The sequence below is a fragment of the Calidris pugnax genome, unplaced genomic scaffold (assembly GCF_001431845.1).
Source record: "Calidris pugnax isolate Ruff unplaced genomic scaffold, ASM143184v1 scaffold44, whole genome shotgun sequence".
NCBI classification, from domain to species: Eukaryota; Metazoa; Chordata; class Aves; order Charadriiformes; family Scolopacidae; genus Calidris; species Calidris pugnax.
In genome coordinates this window covers 7,853,483-7,873,504 of record NW_015094506.1, presented here as the reverse complement: position 1 = coordinate 7,873,504, position 20,022 = coordinate 7,853,483, and the positions used below count along the sequence as shown (strand labels likewise).

At 39.3% G+C, this 20,022-nt stretch overlaps 1 protein-coding gene across 8 annotated transcripts in view; it reads left to right on the top strand.

Moving 5' to 3' along the window:
- The first annotated feature begins 480 nt into the window (after window positions 1–480).
- Window positions 481–20,022, top strand: part of ANO4 (anoctamin 4) — a 198,168-nt gene continuing 178,626 nt past the window's right edge. For 7 of the 8 annotated variants that reach the window (XM_014964207.1, XM_014964206.1, XM_014964204.1 and 4 more), the window contains exon 1: window positions 481–812. The gene's annotated coding sequence lies outside the window, so the exon portion shown is untranslated. Of the gene's footprint in view, window positions 813–2,815; window positions 2,983–3,738; window positions 3,969–20,022 lie in introns of all 8 variants that reach the window. The other variant, XM_014964201.1, reaches the window with a different exon arrangement.

Below are 20,022 nucleotides of genomic sequence, written 5' to 3'. Positions count from 1 at the left end.
CTTCCTTCTCCTCCAAAAAGAAACCTTTGAAGGGGAAACAATGGTAGACAACTTTTACATAGGGAAGCTACTGGATAATAAATTGCAAGTTAAAGGATGCTGATATTTAAACCTTCAAACTTTTCTTGCTTTTGCACTATTGTGCAGATGTAGAAAACAGCCTGTCAGCACAGCAAGCCAGAAAAGCTTGTAGCTTTCAAAGCGCTGCTCCTCGGAGAAGACGACGCAGTGCACGAAGACAGTTTGTTTGCCTGTAGGGAGAGAAAACCTTGCTGGGGTTAAGAAGCAAATTAACCCCTCGGTGTTCTTGGGCAAGCTGGGAACGTGCTGGCACACAAGGCTGCCCTGCGTTGGACAACTGTCACGCTGGCACCGCTCAGTTCCTCTGATTGGGTAGTCCCAGTGACTGATTAAAAATGCTGATGCTGTTTCTGCGCTCCTTTCCACTTGGAGGAGAAATCTCTTTTCCCCACCCCCAAGCCCACCTCTAGGATGTAAGTAATGGTGAGAAGATGAAGATGAAAACAGTGCGGTCTGAGTGACGGGAAATACAGCAGTCTGGTTTAGCTGCAGTGTTATGTACAAGTCGTCTTCAGACTTCTTACCTTTGGTTTTTCAGCACAAACTGCTCACAGGTTTTGGAAGGCTGTGAAAGGACTTACCATTTGTGTGTTAGTGTTTTCTGTGTATCGTCATATTACCTTGCTTTTCCCTGGACAGCTGTGTTCAGAGCTTCATGTGGAAATCTTTCTATTGAAGAGAGATAAAAAGGATCCTTAATCTGATTCTCTTTGGATCTTTCTATTTTTATGGTAAGTGCCAGCATGTATTGGCTGAGCATAGCTTCTTTGCTGCAGTGCTCGTGCTCTCTCCCTCTCTCTCCCTCCCTCTCCCTTCCCCCGTCTGTTTTTCTCCCCCTATATTCTTAGAATAAGCCTTGTGACCTTCACTCGATATCTAGTCATCGTTTTTAGCATCTTCATCACAGATGTTGCCTAGCTAAAATACAAGTTTTCTCTTTATTTTGCTCTTTCCCCTCTCTGACCCGGAGCTCTGAAGTAGTGATTGCAATCTGAGTATTGCCTCTTTGTCCTTGAAACGGGAGGCTTGAGCGTTGCTTGCAATTGCCCCTGGCAGCAACGGGATAAGCTTCTGGGGAACTGCAATTACAGATTTGGGAAATGTGACTCATTTCTGTAAGTCTGTGCTCCTGTGCTGGAAGGGTACAGAAAGCCCCTGTTTGACTAGCCATCTAGAAAACTCTGAAGCCCCTCAGTGTTCAAGTGTGGGGCATACGTGTGGTTTGAGCTGATATTTGCTGTTATTAGCATAGGAAGGATGGGGTCTTCCAGCATTTTCAGTATAAGCCCATGTCATCAGGTGTTTTTAAGTTGAACCTTTTGCATCTTACAAGTGCAGACTGGCTGGGACAAGTTGCAGAATAGGCAACCTAATAACCCTTGTCCCTCTCTGGTCTATACAATTGCAAATTCTTAGCCTTTTGAAGTGCTTTTACAACTCTGCAGTAGAAATGAACTGCATTTAAATATTTAAAAATCTGTGCTTGCTTAATTCATGCTCTAAGCTATTTTAACAGCTCTGATTTTGTAAATAGGAAAGGTCATTTTTTAGTCCACAGCAAACTGTGCCCTTAGGCATCCTTTTTTTTCTCCTAGTTTGTTGCAAGAGATTTAAAGTAAATGCAAATATAGGATTTCTGATAGAGACATGTATTCCTTTGCCTTTAGTATGAGAGAACTACAAAAATACATCTTTTAAATTAAATGTGTTTCATGTTGTGACTCCGTTATGTGGATTGACTATGCATAGCCCTCACACACTGCAGGAATAATAAAGACTTTACTAAATCTTCAAAGGTCTGCTGGAGGCATAGTTATAACACTGCCTCAAAGTCATCCCAGGCTGGTCTGCCTGCAAAGCAAGGCAAAGAGGTGATGTCTTCTTATATCTTTGTTTTACTGAGGTAGGATAAGAATAAAACTTTTTTATGTCTCTGCATTGCCTTTTCTGGGTTTAAATAAGAGATATGGTGGTGTCTGGAAACTGTGTTCTTTGTTTAATGTGTCTCACTTTGTGACTTAATAAAATAATTTTGTTCCTGATTTATCCTGTAATTCAGAGGGGTTTGCTTCACACGAGCTGTTTAGTTCAACAGAGTTTGTGTACCTCCTTCCCCCTCTCAAATGAGTAAAAACTTTAAAAAACACTGCTGTTATTTTAAATACCCTTCATTTCTTTCAGTACTTGGGTGTAATGTCTGTTGTACTCGTAGCGTGTATGTGTGTTGGGGGGGGATGCCCAGGTTGGGCAATTGCAAGAGGTACTGGGGGGAGGAGGAGGAGGAGGCTTACACAGATCTGCAGGTGGAGGACTTCATGGTGCAGTGAGGTACCTGCTGCATTGCCTTTGCAAAAAAAGCAGTAGTGGCCAGCACATAGCCCAGATATCAGTGGTCCAAATCACCCCCCTCCCTGCATCAGACCATGTGTTTTGGCATCATCTTGCACCCGCTGGTGCAGCTGGTCCTGAGACCTGAGATCCCTTCTCACTGCTGCGGTGAGGGCACGCTGCAAACCTCCCTCCCTTCTGCTCTCTGGGAAGGAGCAGGTCTGTCTTGGCACCTGTGCAGCTCAATGAACTGTTTAAAAACATTTGCCTCTAGAACAGTCCTCCCTGCTGTCTGTTACAAAAAGGCTTTGGCACTATGTAGACTCTGCGTTACTTAATTATTTCTTTTAAATCAGTTACGACGGTTTATTCTCTTCCAGTTTATTCTGAGTTTATTCTCTTGCAGTTTCAGCAAGGGCTGACACAAAGACAGCAGCAAAGAAACTTTTTGCTGTGAAGGGAGACCAGCAGGGGTCTTGTTAACACACAAGGGGAAGTAGTCTGAAGTGCCTGCAGGTTGTGACACTGCCTTGGGGAGACAAAGCTTAGGCTTTTCTTGGTTAAATGTAACAGGTAATTGTGTGTGTGTGCATTTGCATGTGGAGCTGTTTACTGTACCAGTTTGTTTCATATAAAATTACTGTAAACTTAAAAAAAAAAAAAGAGACTTTACAAAATATGTGCACAACCTAAATAATTCTGTAGATCACACAGTTAAGTAGGGTACAGCATGTTTTTATTTTTAAAATTATTATAAAATCGGGTATTCCTGTGCCTTAACTTAATCTAGATTCTTACCTCACATTCAATAAAAAGGACTGTTTTCACTCAAAAAATGACTCATGTCTAAGTAAGACTATCTGGCAAAAGGTAATTTTTAATCCAAGTGCATAATCAGATGTCTTTTTCAATAAAAATGTAAAGGCTGAAGTGCATAATGTAATGTATTTTTTAAATGGCCTTGAGGGAAAAGGAAGGGAGGAAAAACAATAATCCTGAAGTATTTTCTCCAGTTTAAACCACATGATCTTGCAACGGGATGTTTATATTTGGAACCTGATGTCTATGTACTGCAACTGAGAAGTCTATGTACCGAAAAACCCTTGTCAGCACATCCTGTTGCAGGCTGAGGGCTTGAAAAATAAAGATGCAATCCTCTGTAAAAGCCTTAAGAGGTAGAGGGAAGAGTGAAATCCCCAAAATTACATGAAATTCAAGTAGGTAGATATACTTGTCACTTCTTAGGAATCCTATGAATGCTCTGATAGGGGAATGCATGCATAGTACTTCCTTGTTTCACAGCATGGTGTCATGTTAATTCCTTTGCAGGGTGGCTGAAGACTGCATAGAAAACAACTGCAGGGGAAAAAAAAAAAAAAGCTCTGTTCCTCTAGCCAGCCAAAATCACCCAACGGTCTGATGAAGTCACTGCATTATTTTTTTTCCTGTGTACATTCAGTATGCATTCTTCACTCGACTCGTCCGTAGAAGCAAGTTATTTAAAGCTTTATACTCGACAAATATTCAACCATACACATTTATGTTGTGAATATAAACGGGTATGTTTTTACAGAAAGCTCACCCATTTTTCCAGTATGGTTTTATGTGGTTCATGTCACTTCAGTGGTTTTATGTTTTCTGTCTATCTGCTCATATCCTTTCTGACAAAAGCTGCACAGGTAGCTACTGATTATCACTGGCTGAAGAATCCAGATGGTGGATTAGCCATGCCCCAACTTCCCTCTCTGCCCCAGACTGGAAATTGATACTGGGATATGCATGGTGCAGAGATGAAGTCATCAGTACCAGGCAGTGCTTTGACTAGTGATTTATTTATTTTTTTCCAAAGCTCCTTCTGAAAACTGTTTATAAATATTTTCAAAGGTAATTTGTAAGTTACAGTATACATATTCTATGTATATACTATATGTTATATTAATTGTGGTTTTACCTGGCTGTTTCTTCATTCATACTGACCCAAGCATGAGCACACATGGATAATCAAAAGTTGAATGCAAATTCTAGGCTTTCTCTGTTATTTGTAGAGCTAACTTGTACGGTTTTCCTGGACGCATTTTCTCATTTAGTCTGCAGGTTTTGTCCAGGATGATCTTAAGGAATTTTATAGCTCTAATGCTGCAAATATTACAAATCTCTCTCTCTCTATGTCTGGAGACCTTAACAAGTCTTCAGTCCAGTTGCTACTTTTGCAGTTCACAAATGTCTGGAAGTCCTGTGTGTGAATGCTCTGCTGCATAACCTGGCAGAAGAAGCTTGGTGCTTTTTGGGAAGTATTGGGCAGGATCTTCATGTGCTACAGGCTTTTTCTGTATCTATGGGGAAGGATTAGCTCTCAGGCATTGTTAAATGTGTCTCGTGTCTTCTGTCCATAAGCTGCCCTCTTAGTAAGTGCTTGCCCTCTACCCCTGTCATATCTCGAGAGGGTCATATTTTCTGCATTTGTACAACTTGTGTAGATCAGTCTGATTTTTCATGGAAACTGTGGCCTTTCAGTTCATGCCGTGCTGATTTTCTCACATATAATTTCTGCATAGGAAATACTGGATAATAAGGTGAGAAGTCTTCTTTATATTAAAGAGCTTTCTCCTGCATAATGTAAATCACAATTGCTTTGTTCCAGATTCAATGTGATAATAATGGAGCAACATTAGGCCTGCTTGCTTTGGGAAATATCAAAGAGCTGATGCCTTCCAAGAGACCACTGTGTGTCATAGGCTTCTTTAGCACCTGAACATAAATTTAATGAAAAAATTTTAAATTATAAGTATTTACTTCCACGGCATTGTGGAAACATCCGTAGCCTTTTTTGGTGGAAGATGTGGAAAGGAAAAAACCTCTATCCTAAATTAACTCAATCAGTTTTAAGTGGTCCCATTCTGGTAATCTGAGATAACTTTTAACCAGATCATTATTTCACTGTATGCTGTAAACAGAAAAGCATGAAGTTCTTGATTCAAGTTATGGGCTAGCTCTTCAGCATCCCCGTGGAAGGGAACTTAGTGCTGGAGCAGTTAATGCAAATGTTCAATCTCTATGAATAACACCTCTGAACAGGACGAATGTCACTGAAGCTGCAGTTAAATCCCCAAGTAGGGGAGGTAATGGCACACAACTTTCTGCACATGGATATATTTTACTCTGGGACAGCACAGGTCTGAAAGAATATTTTCAGGAAAGTCTCATGTTTCTAAGAGTTGTCTGTAAACACTTATAATGCTGCAAGGGCCATCTCTCAAAATAGCTTCCCCTTACCACCTCAGGAGAAGCTACAACACACTAAACCTTGCCTCTAAATGTGCCTGTAAACCCAGCCCTCAGAGAAAACTGGTGAAGTTTGAACATGAGTTCAGAGATTTCCAGACTCAATGTTTATGTGTTTATGCCTGCTGTCCAAAGGCAGGCTCCCTGTCCAATAATTTTGCACAACTTGGTCTTTCTAAAGCCTATAGATAAATATTTTTAAAAAGATAAACCCAATGAATTATTCTGAATGCACTTCCTGGAATCACTCCAGTGTTCATGTTAGCTCTTTGTAGTGGTTGTTCCATGTCAGATCTGAGCTGTCACGTCATACACAGGAGATTAGAGCCACCAGCACATCTGGGCACCAGTCTGGCACCATAAAAACAACCATTTTCAACCAGTCAATATTCAGATGATACTATCCAGGAGTAGAGCCGTGTCATACTGGCTATAAGTGCCTCCTAAGATCCCAGAATTGTGAAGGTATTGATGATGATCATAGGTGGTGGGCTCCTTATGCTCTCTGCAGAGGTAGAATAACAAAAGTTAGCACTTCTAGAGTGTGGCTTGAAACATGTCTAAGGCAGATGTCCCAAATCTTCTTTAGGAGCCTATTGCTGTTTAATATGAAGCTAGGAAGAGTAGGCTTCTGTATAATTTTATCTGTAGGGTTTATATCACTACTGCTGGGAGATGATTGAAGTAGATGCCTGTTTCAGGACAGCTTTTTTATCTTCATCCATTTGCTCTTGTTTGCAGCCTCCTGCAGTATTGACATTAATTCCTTATTTTATATGGTGCTTATAGCCTTCAAATATAGAAAAATTATTGTGGCTCCCTTTGTTTTTAAACGAGTAAGTTAATTAACAAAATTACTTGAGAGGAGCCAGTTTGCTGCAGGGAAAAGCTGGCCTGGTGAACAGTTGTTTTGGATCACCAGGAGATATATTCCCATTTCAGATAATTTTTTTTGACAAAACTGATTTTCATTAAAATTAATCATTATAACCTTACACATTCTGTATTAGACTCCTGGAGACTTTTTCTAAATGAGCTTCATACTTCTTGGAGAACCACTTCCTATAAAATGCCAGCTGAAATCCATTGGTATGTCTCCATGTGTTGTGACAGACATGCAACCTCTCTCCATGTTGTTCATCTATCGACCGGGCTCATTTCAGATCTTTTCTTGTTTGTGCTCTTTTTCACTCTCTCTCTCACTGTTTCCTCTTGAGATATACTTTTTTGCTTTTTCACATATTGATGTGCCTTCATGTTTTTCTTAGTTCTGTTTTTCTTTTGTTCTTCAGAGAGATGATAGCTGTGTTAGGTTGGTTGGTTGGGTTTGTCTTCTTACTGGTTTGTTGTTGGGTTTTTTTTTTTACCATACTAGTTGCCACTGTATAATCTGTTCAGTGTAGGCAGAGCTCTACTCTGATCTGGTGCCTGGGGAACAGCAAATATGGTCTCTTCTAAATTAAGTGCTCTAGTGCCCAAGATTACTGGTTTGTGGTGGGGTGTTGTGTGGGTGGGTGATGGTTTTTTGGTTTGGAGGTTGTTGTTGTGTGTTTAGGTGGTGGGAGCTGGTGTGTGTGGGGTGTGTTTTTTGTTTTGTTGGTTTGGTTTTTTTTGTTTTGTTTTGTTTTGTTTTGTTTTTTTTGTGGTTGGACTCGATGATCTCTGAGGTCCCTTCCAACCACTACAATTCTGTGATTCTGTGAAGAGCTTGGGCTGCAGCCCCAATATATTGTGAAGCTTATGTGGAAAAATGGAGAACAGGAGGCAACAATAAACAGGTTTAGTAGGACAAAAGGACTGGAACCTAAGAGCCAAATAACTTATCAGCCTTGTTAGCATGAATACTCTTTTCCTGAATCTGCTAGGAAAATAGTATATTCTGTAGTTATGGAATCTGAGGCCAAAGAACCATAAAAGAGGCCAAAGAGATAGAATCAGGCAGGTGATCCTGGTCAGAGCTCTCTGCAGTTTCATATAGGCAACACTGCTTTGGTTTATGCTTAATATTTTGGGGGTTTTACCATAAAAATTCTTAATTTTAGATGAGAAGAAGAAAATGAATTAAGTTGAAGGCTGCTCTGCCCTTGGAAGGAAAATAATACCTCTTGTAATTTCTTATTGTCCTTTGTTCCCATAGAAACACTTGTAGTATTTAATTTTCTAACCTGTGTCATTTAGATAATGAACTCTTCCAAAAATAAATGGGGGGAAATTCCTGATCTCATTTGAATTAAATCTAAAGTAGTCAGGTTTCTACGCATAGACTTATTTTTGTTTTGTGTGATGCTGAGTGTTGATGACGATTCTCCTGTTTTTCTCTCTCTCTATCTTTATGTTGACCACCAGGTCAGCTTAAGTACAGGAAGTTCTTTCTAACTGGTCACGCTAAAACTGCTGTTGAGCATACACACCATTTCCTTATTCTTCTTTATAATGTAGAATTTGTGTGATGTGGATTTTGGAAATACTTTGGAAAAAGATTGGATAACTTTCTGCTTCAGCATGTTTCACAAAGTTTACTTTGTTTACATTTCTAATAATAATAATAGACTCTGAACCATTCTGATTAATATATTATGGCAAAATTCTGACTATACAAACAACTTCTATGACTCTTACATCAGCACTCAGTATCCCATGGTGAAGTTGTTACTGCAACTTACCATTGCACTATTGTCACCAGAAACAGTTCTGCAAACAATCTAAAAATTCTTGTGTAAGAAAAATAGTACTTTATTTTCCTTTTTGTCTAAAAAACAACGTGACTCTGTCATCTTTTCATTAGTACGGGGACTTTTATGTTAGCATACCACAAGGGAATTTATTTGTGACAAATTTTTAGGCCTAAAAAATCCTCTTGCTTTCCTTTAAAGATCAGTGAGATCAGTGTTCAGGTAACAAGTTCTCCACAGTTTTAATTCTACCTTTTTTCAGCTTCTGTCTCTAATCTTATTCTTTCTAATTCTCCATTCTCTGTTTCTGCTGCTTGGGCCTCCTGTCCTTTGACTCTCTTCCAGGTTCTGGTCTATTCCCCCTCTCGCATTTCTCTTTTTGCTCCTACTGCTCTTTACCTGCTCCTCAAGGCTATATCTGCCTCCAGGTGTCCCACTCACATACCAGTGTCTACTTTTTCCCTGAAGTTCTGAGCTCTGAAAAAATGAACTCGCTCAGACCACTGAGTTTATGATAATTGAGTGTACTTTATGATACTTCTTGTACAGCTTAGCATTCTTTGCAACAGAAATAGCAATTTTTTATTAATATTCCGTGAAACAATGCAATGAGGGTGTTAAAGGTTACAATGCAGAGACGTATCAGAGCAGAGGTGCGATGTCAGAATTCAGTATGATGATCTCATGTCCTGAATTTAAGGTAAAATGTTCCAATTGAAATTTAAAATATGTTACAGTGAGGATGAATAATAGATAGGCCTGTGCTTGTTCCAATGCTCCTTGTGTGGGATTGGTTGCTGAATGGTATCACCTCTGCTCATGAGTTATGTTGAGAAAGGAAATAGGGAGGAAAAGGGAGATGGGAAGTGGTTGAGGCACCATCCCTAGAGATATTCAAAAGACGACTTGACATGGTGCTCGGGAATATGGTTTAGAGTTGTTTTTTGGGGTTTTGGTTGGGGCTTTTTTGTTTGGTTGGTTTGGTTTTCTTTGTCAGAATTAGGTTGATGGTTGGACTAGACGATCTTGAAGGTCCCTTCCAACCTAGGCAATTCTGTAGGTTTAGGATATGTGCTTCACTTCAGTCCCAGGAGGGAGAAGAATCGAGACAGATGGGACACAAATTCACCGGTATTTTTTTTGGCGTTTTGCTTCAAGATCAGGCTATGATGAAAGACACTGTGTACATATGGGAATTGCTATGTGCTTTCAGCGATTGTGTGATAGCATGACCATTATTGCACAGAAACTTGAGAAGAGTGTCACTCAAGATCATACAGAAATGTATGTCTTGGTTCAATCCAGGACTCTTGAAACATGTGCCAGTACCCTGCTCATGCCAAACTAGCCTATTTTTCCACAGGGACTGTATAGGGAAAAAGAGAATTTTAATGGTAATAAATACTAATAAATAAAATACACAAGGTAAAGAAGAAAAGCTATAATCTTCTAGGCTCTAAAGCAAAAAGAAGTCCTCGGATAAATTTTAACAAAGAAAAGATTATAATATTGTTACAGAATGTGGAGTAATATTTAGGATATTTGCTAAATAATTTTGATATCAATGCTGCTTGGCATTGCTTGTCTAAGAATTCCCAACTGTTTGCTTTTCAGGGCATACCATGACATCTGGTTAGATTTTGATGTGCTCTGGAACTCTCACTTGCACTCTGATTGCAGTACACTCTGGGCTAAGTAACTTGCAATTGACGTGGTGTTTCTCCTTCACTGTTGTCAAACATATGTCCTCTTTGCTTTATAGACTCCAGGGGAAAAATGTGTTCTGGGGCCACGCTGTTAGTACTTACATCTTTTGAACTGCATTTTTAGAAACATATGTAAGCCTGCAAATAGTTTTTATACCTCGGGTATGGCTTTGTGAGTACTTCATTGCATTCTTGGCTACTAGCACTGCACAATCTAGAGAAGTTTTATTACACTAAAAAGCATAGGAGGATGGAGCTTTGAGCATTTAAGAATTAACAAATGCTAGAATTTTGGCTGCATTTATGCATTATCCTGGAGACTTTAGTCATATGTTTACATGCAGCATTTTTCATTGAGTTATCTTTGTTTATTTTAATTTTCCTTGTGAATTATTTTGTTCTGTCTCATAGTGTATATGATTCAAACCATGCTCCAAAATAACCTCAAATATTTCTTGATACATGTATCTTTATGGCAATCACCACAACTTCTGCTAATGCCCAGATAGCAAATAATTATTCTCCACACATAATATGGTTGAGATTATATTATTTCCCTTGCTGATGTTTGTTCTTATTACTTTGTAGATAAGGAGCTAAAGTTTGGCATGAAAGAGAAAAATGCTCATTAGTTTGGGGTTCTGAATGTGAAATCCCAAGGGCGTGATTTTCTCCATGTCTTTAGCACATTATAGCATTTCATATAATCAGAATAAGGCTTGAATTGACATTGACCGCAACTATGAATGTCATATCTTTGATTAATCAGGTTTTGTAAGTTGGGTGCTTGGACAACAACATACACCCGCTGAAGTCACTTCTTTAGCAGCACTGAAGGCAGAGGTGAGTATGCAATCAAGTGCCTCAAATTAAAATTCAAATTCTTTAATCTGGAGACCAACATTTCTCTTCATGCAGTTTCAAACTGTGCTTCTGTACAACTTCCTCTTTGCACTGAGGCTGGGGAAAGGCCATGCAGAGCTGATATTTATCATGGAAGTGTTGATCCTAAGTGCACACTGAGGACAAAAATTCTGTGTGGTCTGGAATTTAAACCATATCATATTGCATAAGCACAAAAGTGCTGAGCGTATTTCACAGCTGCAGCCTTAATCCTGGCACATCTTTAGGTCTGATGGCTTGGTATTGCAAACTCGACAGTCTTCTAATATAGTTGTACTATATGTCAAGACCTAAGTATTTTAAAAGAGAATACAAAACTCAGAAATTACATCCTCTGATATTCAGAAAAATGTTGGCTGTATATGTAGGAGAGGTATTTAAGAGCTTCAGTCTTCTTCTTCCTGGGCTTGAGCATAGTGGGGAATCAGCCTGGTAGCTGTGGTTGTCAATCCACAGCTATATACTGGTATACCAGTCAGAAGGGGGAAGTGCATCTTTTGCTACAGAGCTCCCTAATAACCATTTTAGGGTAGTTTAATGGAAGAAAGTGTCCTCTACTGCCACAACTGCCACAGACCTTTCTAGCTTGCTCTTAGGGTAATTCTTCCATCTTCGCAATGTGGTGTGTCTTCTAATCATGGGATCCCATCACAGTGATCTCGTTGAGCTATGAGGGGCAAATGCAGGAAAAACAATAATAAGTCCATCTATTGCTGGGAGAAAAAAATAAATAGGCGGACTAAAACTCTAGGTAAACTTTTTTTTTTTTACAATATCTACCTCTCTAGATACAGATATGTAGATATTGATAGCATGCATCTTCAAAATTGACTAGTGCTTTTCTGTGGCAAAGATATTCTCAAGTAGCCTGAAATATTTCATGTTTACCCTCTGAATTTCAAGCAAAGTTGCTTGAAATTTGTCAAAGCAGATGTCCCAAGTCAGAATTGGCTTTTTTAAATTTTGAGGCACCTCTGTCTGTATGTGCATGGCTAGTGATTTTATAGCATACTTACTGATGTGGTTAATATTTTAAAGCTGCTTTTTAAAAAGAAAAATCAATGTTGATTAGCTATTATGTGAGCCCAAATTTTTTCTTTACAGTTTTAGTGTCGTAAGTAAATCCAATTAAATTGTGAAAATATTTTCATTCTTCCTCATTACCATAGCTTTTAGTAAAGGACATAATATAAATAGTATAATTGTAATCGGTCAGGTCCAAAACAACCTAAAAAAATCTCCTGTCCCGTTTTAAGTGCCATGAATAAAGCAACTAATAGTTTCCTTATGTGCCCTTGAAAATAGTGCAGGCACTGCCTTGTTTCAGAAGCTTTGCCAGAGGGTCTGGCCAGTGAGCCAAGGTTATGGGAATGCAGGTTTTGAATCAGCAATCCCTGTTAAATGCTGCTGGAGTGCCGTTGGCAGGAAGATGTCACAGCATGGTGTTCTACAATGCTTGTGGCTTTGTGGGGATTTGACACCTGCACTTTGCTGGCCAAGGGCAAGTACGAGAATTGCATTTAATGCATAATCCCAGGAAAGGGCCTGAACCTGTCTCTGGCTGTTGGGCTTCAGTATATGCCTTACTCTGACTTCAGCTGAAGAAAAACAATGAGTTAAATTTTCTATGCTTTAAAATAATTTCTTTCAATAATATTACATTCTTTCTAGATTGAAAAATATCACTGCATATATCTTGGTATTTATTACATTCTGAAACCAAAGACAGAGAATTTCAGAGCTGAGGAAACAGTACTAAGAATGTTCCTCCAGTCATTTTTTATCCCTTAAAAGTATAACTTGAATTTATCATTTAAATGTTTTTACATGTAATCACACTCATGATCGTGTCCTCAAAATACTAACATGCAGAAGGCCCAGGCAGCTATTTGCATATATAGAAGCACGGAGAACAAGATGGTAGGTTTAGTTACTCTACACGGCAGTTTTAAGGCAATAAGTACCTAATTTTGTGTCAAGGAAATTAGAGACATATTGATTTCTGCTGAAGGATATGCAAAATGCTCATTTTCTCACAAAGACCTTTTCCTTTCTGTGTAAGCAGGCACATATTAGTTGATCCAGGAAAAGTCAGGCTTGCAACCTTCAATACCTGCACAAAGGGTCATGTCTGTGTTGGTTTTCACACTTTGGGAAAGTCTGGAGTTTTTGCTTATTCTTCATATGAAAAGTCTGACACACCACTAATATTATACCTTGTTACCTGTCAGATGCTGAGCACTTTGGTGCAATGTTAATCCTTCTGGGTTTAGTATTGCTGTTTTGCTGAGCAAGCTCAGACTGCAAGTGTGATAAAATACTTCAGAGGCAGGTGCTTTCAGTAAATGGAGTCATGCAAGAGACACTGCAGATCTTCTGATCTCATACGAGAACATCAGTAGGAATTGATGTAATTGAAAATCTTTGAAAGAGTGAAATAGAATCTAGTGCTGCAGTTCGTCAGGAAATCAATTATAAGTAGAAATGCATGCTTTCCATTTTCATTCTGCTCTTGCACCAGGGTATTCTGCTTGGCTCAGGCAGAAGCTGCTCTTCAGCTATAGTTAACAGCATTCCTGTGCTTGGGGAATTTGCAGCCTGCAGTGATACCTGTCCATTTGATTTTAGAATAAATTAACAGGAGTTGAAAATTCAAAGCCTGACTTGGTCCAATGTTTTTGGTTGTAGTTATGTCTTCCTTCATGGATTGGTATCAGTTTTTATATAGTAAATCTTATTAATTTGGAAGTTTTAGTAAACGGTCCATACAATTAACACTAGCAAGGAATGACTGAGAGCAAATTAGGTTTGTTCCAATTCCTGCTTGTGACAATAAGTGCATCCTACTTTCACTCTTTCGCTGAATTTGTCTCCTTCATACAAGGACAGTAGGCATTTGAGACAAAAGATATTTTTTTATTTTTTTAAAGTATGTGAAGTCTAGCTCCTGAGACTGTGGGATCCTGCTGGGAATCAAATAATTTTTTGTGCCCTGTGCAGATTTCTACACTCCTAACACTTTTTAGACTGTTCCAGGTAATTTCAAAGTTTTGACAGAGAGATCTCCACTGCTTACTGAAAGCCCCAAATAGCACAGAGGTCAGCACTGCAGCCTGTGCAGTGGGGACAGGGATCTCGTTTCAACAATGGACTGTTGCTCTCACAAGAAATTCCTTGTGGAGCTGAGATGCGAAATATCTCCTTGTTTCCCTGCAAATCTTTTACTAAGTCTGATTCCTGGTGTTTGAAGAGGAATGGTGCTGCTAACGCAGTAGAAGTGAGTGGCAGTAACAAGTGGAAGCGTGAACGATGAGATGTAGCAGGGTCAAGAGTTTTCTCAGCACAGTTTGCAGTTGGTGAGCACCGCAGATGTATTGAGCTCGGAGCTGGATCTTACTGAGGACGCTCGAGAAATCAGGTAGGTGGGAAACAGGCAGAGTCTTTTGAATTTCTCTTGCCCACACTGGAAGGATAATTTATGGCTGCTAATTAGCACTTGCTGATGGTGATGACTGGGTCTCGCTCCACAGGTCATTGGCCTCTGGGACTCCTCCTGGGTTAAGAAGCAACCCAGCCTCCTGTGCAGCCCCGGGGGTGGGACACTTTCTGATGCATGCCAGCATAGTCTGCATGGAGCAGTTACCTGCTGTAGGGAAAGTGCACAAGGCCAGGAAACTCAAGTGTGTTGTTTTGAGTTTAATTGGGCTTTTATGTTCCTCAAGAGTGGAGGGGGAAAAAAAAAAAAAGTGAGGGGGCAGCGTTTTCACCCTTCTCCTCCTATGGGAAGAAATGTTTTTTGTTTTAAAGGACAACAGAAGATAGAGAACAATGAACTAGGATACAATGTATGTTTTTGGTGTCAATTTGCACAGAAAAATTGTAGAAGTGTGAATAAGAATAGGTTATAGCTTACTGGAACTTGCATTGTTCACTGCTGTGAAGCTCTTACTTTTCCTTGAGGTATACTTTTCTCTTTCAGAAACCTCCACAAGCCAGCACAGATAAATAATTAGGTTATTACAGTCAAATAAATGGTCTACATCTTCATGTTATAATCACAGAAGACCTATGGAATTTATGGGCTCTAAATCCTGGATTGAGTTTGAAGGCTTTATTACTAGAAATTAACAATGCCTTGCTTAACGTTTATGGAATGATCAACTAATAACAGAAAAAAAGAAATCCTGTTTTACTTTAATAATAGGATTTTTTCAGGATCATTGGATAGAAAGAGTCCTAAATTTATGAACAGTTTAATTTGATAATTATTTTTTAATGCCAGACATTCATCTGCAGACAGAAAAAGGTCCTCAGTTCTAGCCAGCTGATTCCCCGGAAGGAATTCCCATGGTTGGTTGTGTTACAGTTTTCAGGAAATTAACATGGGGCAATGCCTAATTCAAGATTGAGGTGGGGAGTGTTTCTTGCCATGGTTCAATCTGTGAGCAGCCAGGGACTGTGTGGTTTGTAACAGTGGAATCTCTGAGGAGCCTTTATGAGGGTAGTGATTAGGAAATTGCAAACAAATGAAAGAGCTTATTCTACCGTGACATAAAACTGAAGAGAAAGGTGTCTGTCTCTAGAGCTATTGATGCAGACCATACTTAGGTGAGACAGTCCTGACATTTGTTGACAACCCACAGGTGAAGCTACCTTAGCATGAGGAAAAGCACCAATCAAACTAGGCAGGCTCAATGCTGATTTGATCCTGTATAAACCAGCATTCAATTTGTGCAGAATTAATTTGAACAGAATTTAGTTAGCATCATGAGGAGGCTAAGCTCTTTTATTTTTTTTTTCCTGTGGCCATTTTTCAACATTATACTAAACAAGGTTTGGATTGTATCTCTGACTTTATTTAGTGTTTTCATTTTTATATTGTTGTGTTGTGAAAATAAATGTGTAGGGCAAACCTGGCACTAAAGAAGTGTGATAAACAGCATCAATAAAAATCATTTTCTTTCCATAAACAGCTCAAAATATCTGGAGAGAAGTTATACATTTTTATATCTCTGCTTATGCAGTGAATAAGCTAAAAATGGTAGAAAAGTGGAAGACAATTATGCAGTTTTAAAAAATACCACAGTTCCCACACCATGAACTTATCACAATTATAACAAAATAATATAAGAAATATAAAATATGAGTGCTTGTTTCAAGACGAAGTGTCATACAAATTGTCAAAGTGAATGTTCTTGAAAGTCTAGATTAGGTGAGTTTTAGTTCTGTGGCATTTCACAGGGCAATTCTGATTAAAAATTTCTTTTTCTCAAACTTCTCTCTTTAGCTATAAGAAAAAGTTTGTGGTGATCATATTTAAACAAAATTCCCACCAATATGATGTAGGCTTGCAACTTTCCAAAGAAAAAGAAAACAAAATATTGGCATTTAGTCAAGAAATATAGGTAGTGGTGGAAAAAATTATGAACTGCTTAATGAAACTCAGCATGAGATGTGAGAAGCTGGACATGAGAACCCATCTAGATGTGCACAATTTTAGAGGAAAACCCATTACTCACTAGGTTGTGATATATGCAAGAATCAAGGAGGCCCACCAGTAGAACACAGTGACGGGTACTGTAAGTCAACTCTTGTTCAGGAATCCATCCCTAAGTGTAGCAAGAAATGAATATGATTTGAATCAGTTTCAGTAGAGTTTATCATGTGTGTTTGGTTCTGCATAGCTGCAGTGCAAACTCTACTCTTGAAACCCAAACCAGGAGGAGCTGCAGAGAAACTGCATAGTCAGTCTGCAGACTAGGGGAGAAAATCAGTGGCTTGGCAGAGGTCTGCCCACTTTGAGTATTTTATTGTGTTATGCTGAGATAATTTTTTTGGGTTCTGTTAGCCAGAGATAATGAACACAGAGACAGTGTATATTGCTGTGAGTTTGTGGACTTCGTGATCAACTTGGACAAAACTTCTTCATTAATACCACAGTTATATCAAACAGGGAGAAACTCCGTCAGTAACAGGATGGTGACAAAAACATCCTAGTATGTCTGCAGACACGGGAGGATCCTGATTTTTTTTTTTAAGTATGGGCTTCCTTAGGCTATTTTAATAGAAAGCAAATGTTTTCAGCCAAATGCATTGTTGGTAATTTCTTTAGATCGATTTCCCATTTACAATGAGATCGGGGTTTTGAACTGTAGTGAATCACTGTGGTTTTTCTGAATTATTTAGCTGCTCTTTTATTTTAAATATTTATTCTAGAAAGAAACAGAAAATGAGGTACTGGACTGACCTCAGCACAGTATACCTGAAGGGTGGGGACCTCCTTTCTGATTCTGCCAATGTTTTGCAGTATGAGTTTCGGTCAAATCACTTGGGCCTTACCTTCTACTTTGCTGATTAGGCTCAGTTACAGCTTTTGCTGTAACTGCACCAGATCCATATAGGAATGACTGACACATACAGGCAAGGTACAGCTTTTCCTGTTCATCTTGTGAGGATCCATCAATAATGCTGCACTGATGACTGAAACATAGGCAGCCCTTCATATCTTCTTTCTTGTGCATAAAACAAAGTTTGTCTTGTGGGAGAGGTTTGAAAGATGGATTAGCCAAAGTTTGGAAACAGATGATAAATGTATACATTCAGAGTTGTAAATTTCTATTGAAATGTACATTGTTCTAAATTAAAGGGGAAAGTAGTGCAAGTTTGCCTAATTTAATTATCTCACTACAGGCATGGTTATCTGTAATAAGTTTACCTGATTGGAATTTAGCATCTGCAGTGGGGCATGGGAATGAGAGTTGGAAGCAGGTCACTGGTGATGAAGCAGTATGTGGGGTGCAGATTCAGCACTGTACACTGTGATGAGTACAATCCTCAAGTTTAAACTGGAGTTTATAACGTCACTTTCAGTGCATTTTTACTTATGTTTGCAAGTGAGTTAGAGAAATGTTCTGTCATGCTGTCAGACCAATGACATCCAAGAACTTAACTGAGCTTCTGATAAAAAGAAATTGAAGGTCACTTCTTCAGATCAGTGGGTTTATCTCTAATCCAGTGCAGTAAACTAAATTGACTGTGTATTTTGCAACAACAGCAAAGTTTCAAAAAAGCTGGAGTGTGGTGTCTCATCTCTTGCTACAATGATACACATTTGAGAACCCTGAGAAAAGGCTGTAAGATTTCCATGCTGTCTTGAAACTAATGAACCTCTGGGACAACAAGGTTTTGCTTTGACTTTCAACCTAATGTCTGAGCTGACGTTATTCACTCAAGGTCAGGTACTGTTTATGGCCATATTGGTAAGATCTCCATCACTATATTGTTCTTACTGGGGAAGATGTTGAAGGGTCTGTCTTTATTATTCTGTTGTATTCCGAAAAACATATCCAGGGCCATGAGCAAGCAAAATGTCTTTTACAGCTGAAGTCTTTTGCTAAACTGTGAACAAATTCCTGTTTTCATGAGGAGAAATATTTAAAGCATTAGTCTGGATTTTCCCAAGTCCCATCCTTTGCTTCGAAGAAGAGTAAGGATGGTAGGAACTACAGTGCCCAGTTCTTTCCCTGCCCCATCCTGAAACCTGACATAGCAGGTGCCTCTCTGTCGCCAGCACCAGCGAAGGGCAGGCGAGGATTTCTGCCTTCTGCTTGTAACCCATTGCCTCTGCCCAGTCTGAGCAGGGCGTAGCACTGGCGACCTTCCTGCCTGCTGAGCGTTCCCCTCCATTGCCCCTGATCTCCATTTGGCAGCTAGGAACAAGTTATGTCCTATTTGTACTTTTCAGATGACGCAGAGAGGAAAGAACTGACACTGCGGATTTATGATTAGTTTGGTCAGGACCATTGCAAAGCCTGGCATTTCTGTTCATTGACAGCACTGATGACAGAGGTTTATTCCACAGGAGAGTGCTGCTACCCTAGGGACTGATCCAAAACATATCTTATTCATTCCCAAAGTCAATTAAAAAATTAACACTATGGCTCTTATCAGTGTGCGCACACAGAAAAATAAAATCACTTGGAATGTGGTGCAGTTAGCTGCTATCTGACTTCTCTTTATATGCTTAAAAGGGCGAGCAAAACAAAGGCGCACATTTCCAGCCTCTAGTTGAGTATAACACATATGATAAGCTTATGCTTCAGTTTTGGATAGGAGTTGGTGGTTATTGCATTCATATTTCTAAAGACTTGCTGATCAGCAGAGAAATACAGGCAAAATTTCAAAACAAGGCTGCTTCTCTGGGATATGGTTCTTCTTGTGTCAAACATTGACAGGGCAGTAAGGAAAGGGAGTTATGGGCAGTGAAATAAGGAGAAACTGACTCAGTTACGTTTTAAACCTTTTTATTCACATTTAGTTGTAGCAAAACACTGTTGTGAAGTGCCAGGAAAAATGGTCTTTGATTTTTATCCTTCTCAGTTACTTTTGCTGGTTTGGATGTTTTAAGGTGCTGCCCTAGAGGCAAAGACAGTTGGAAACATTGTGGTAGTACCTATAAAAGCATTCACAGTATAAAGATCATTTTTCTAAGCCAGTTCATGCAAGTGAGTAGACCTAACAGAGCAGTTAGCATTTATGGGCATGTATCAACTAGTTTCTGAATTTTTTTTTGCTGCTGGGTTGTGCATTGTAGTCTGGCCAAGACTGGAGGTCACCTTCCTAGTGCTAGATGAGAAATGGACTGGTGATTTTAACCCTGCTCCAGTCACGTTTCATACCCATGTGGTCTAAACCAAGAACTTGAGAGCTGCCTGAACATTGGCACGTCTCTAGGTTAGAGCCAAAGAACTTGAGCTTTGGTGCTTATACTGCAGTGCTTAATGTGTGACAGCTTTGACACCCCTGGAAATTGCTGACAGGAGGGAGGCAGCAGTAAAGCATGAATAAGCCCCATCTATTTCCATCTGGATTCAGTGGCTGCTCAGAAATACGAGGCAACTGGTTTGCATGGTGCAAGATAACAACGATCCCTTTCGCTTCATGGGGTATTTGGGCCTGTTTGTAAGCTCTGGGAGTAAATTCTGCAAGCACTTGATAAAGCTTCAATTAAGTGTTCATCTTACAGCCAAGCACTAAATTACCTGTCTTTC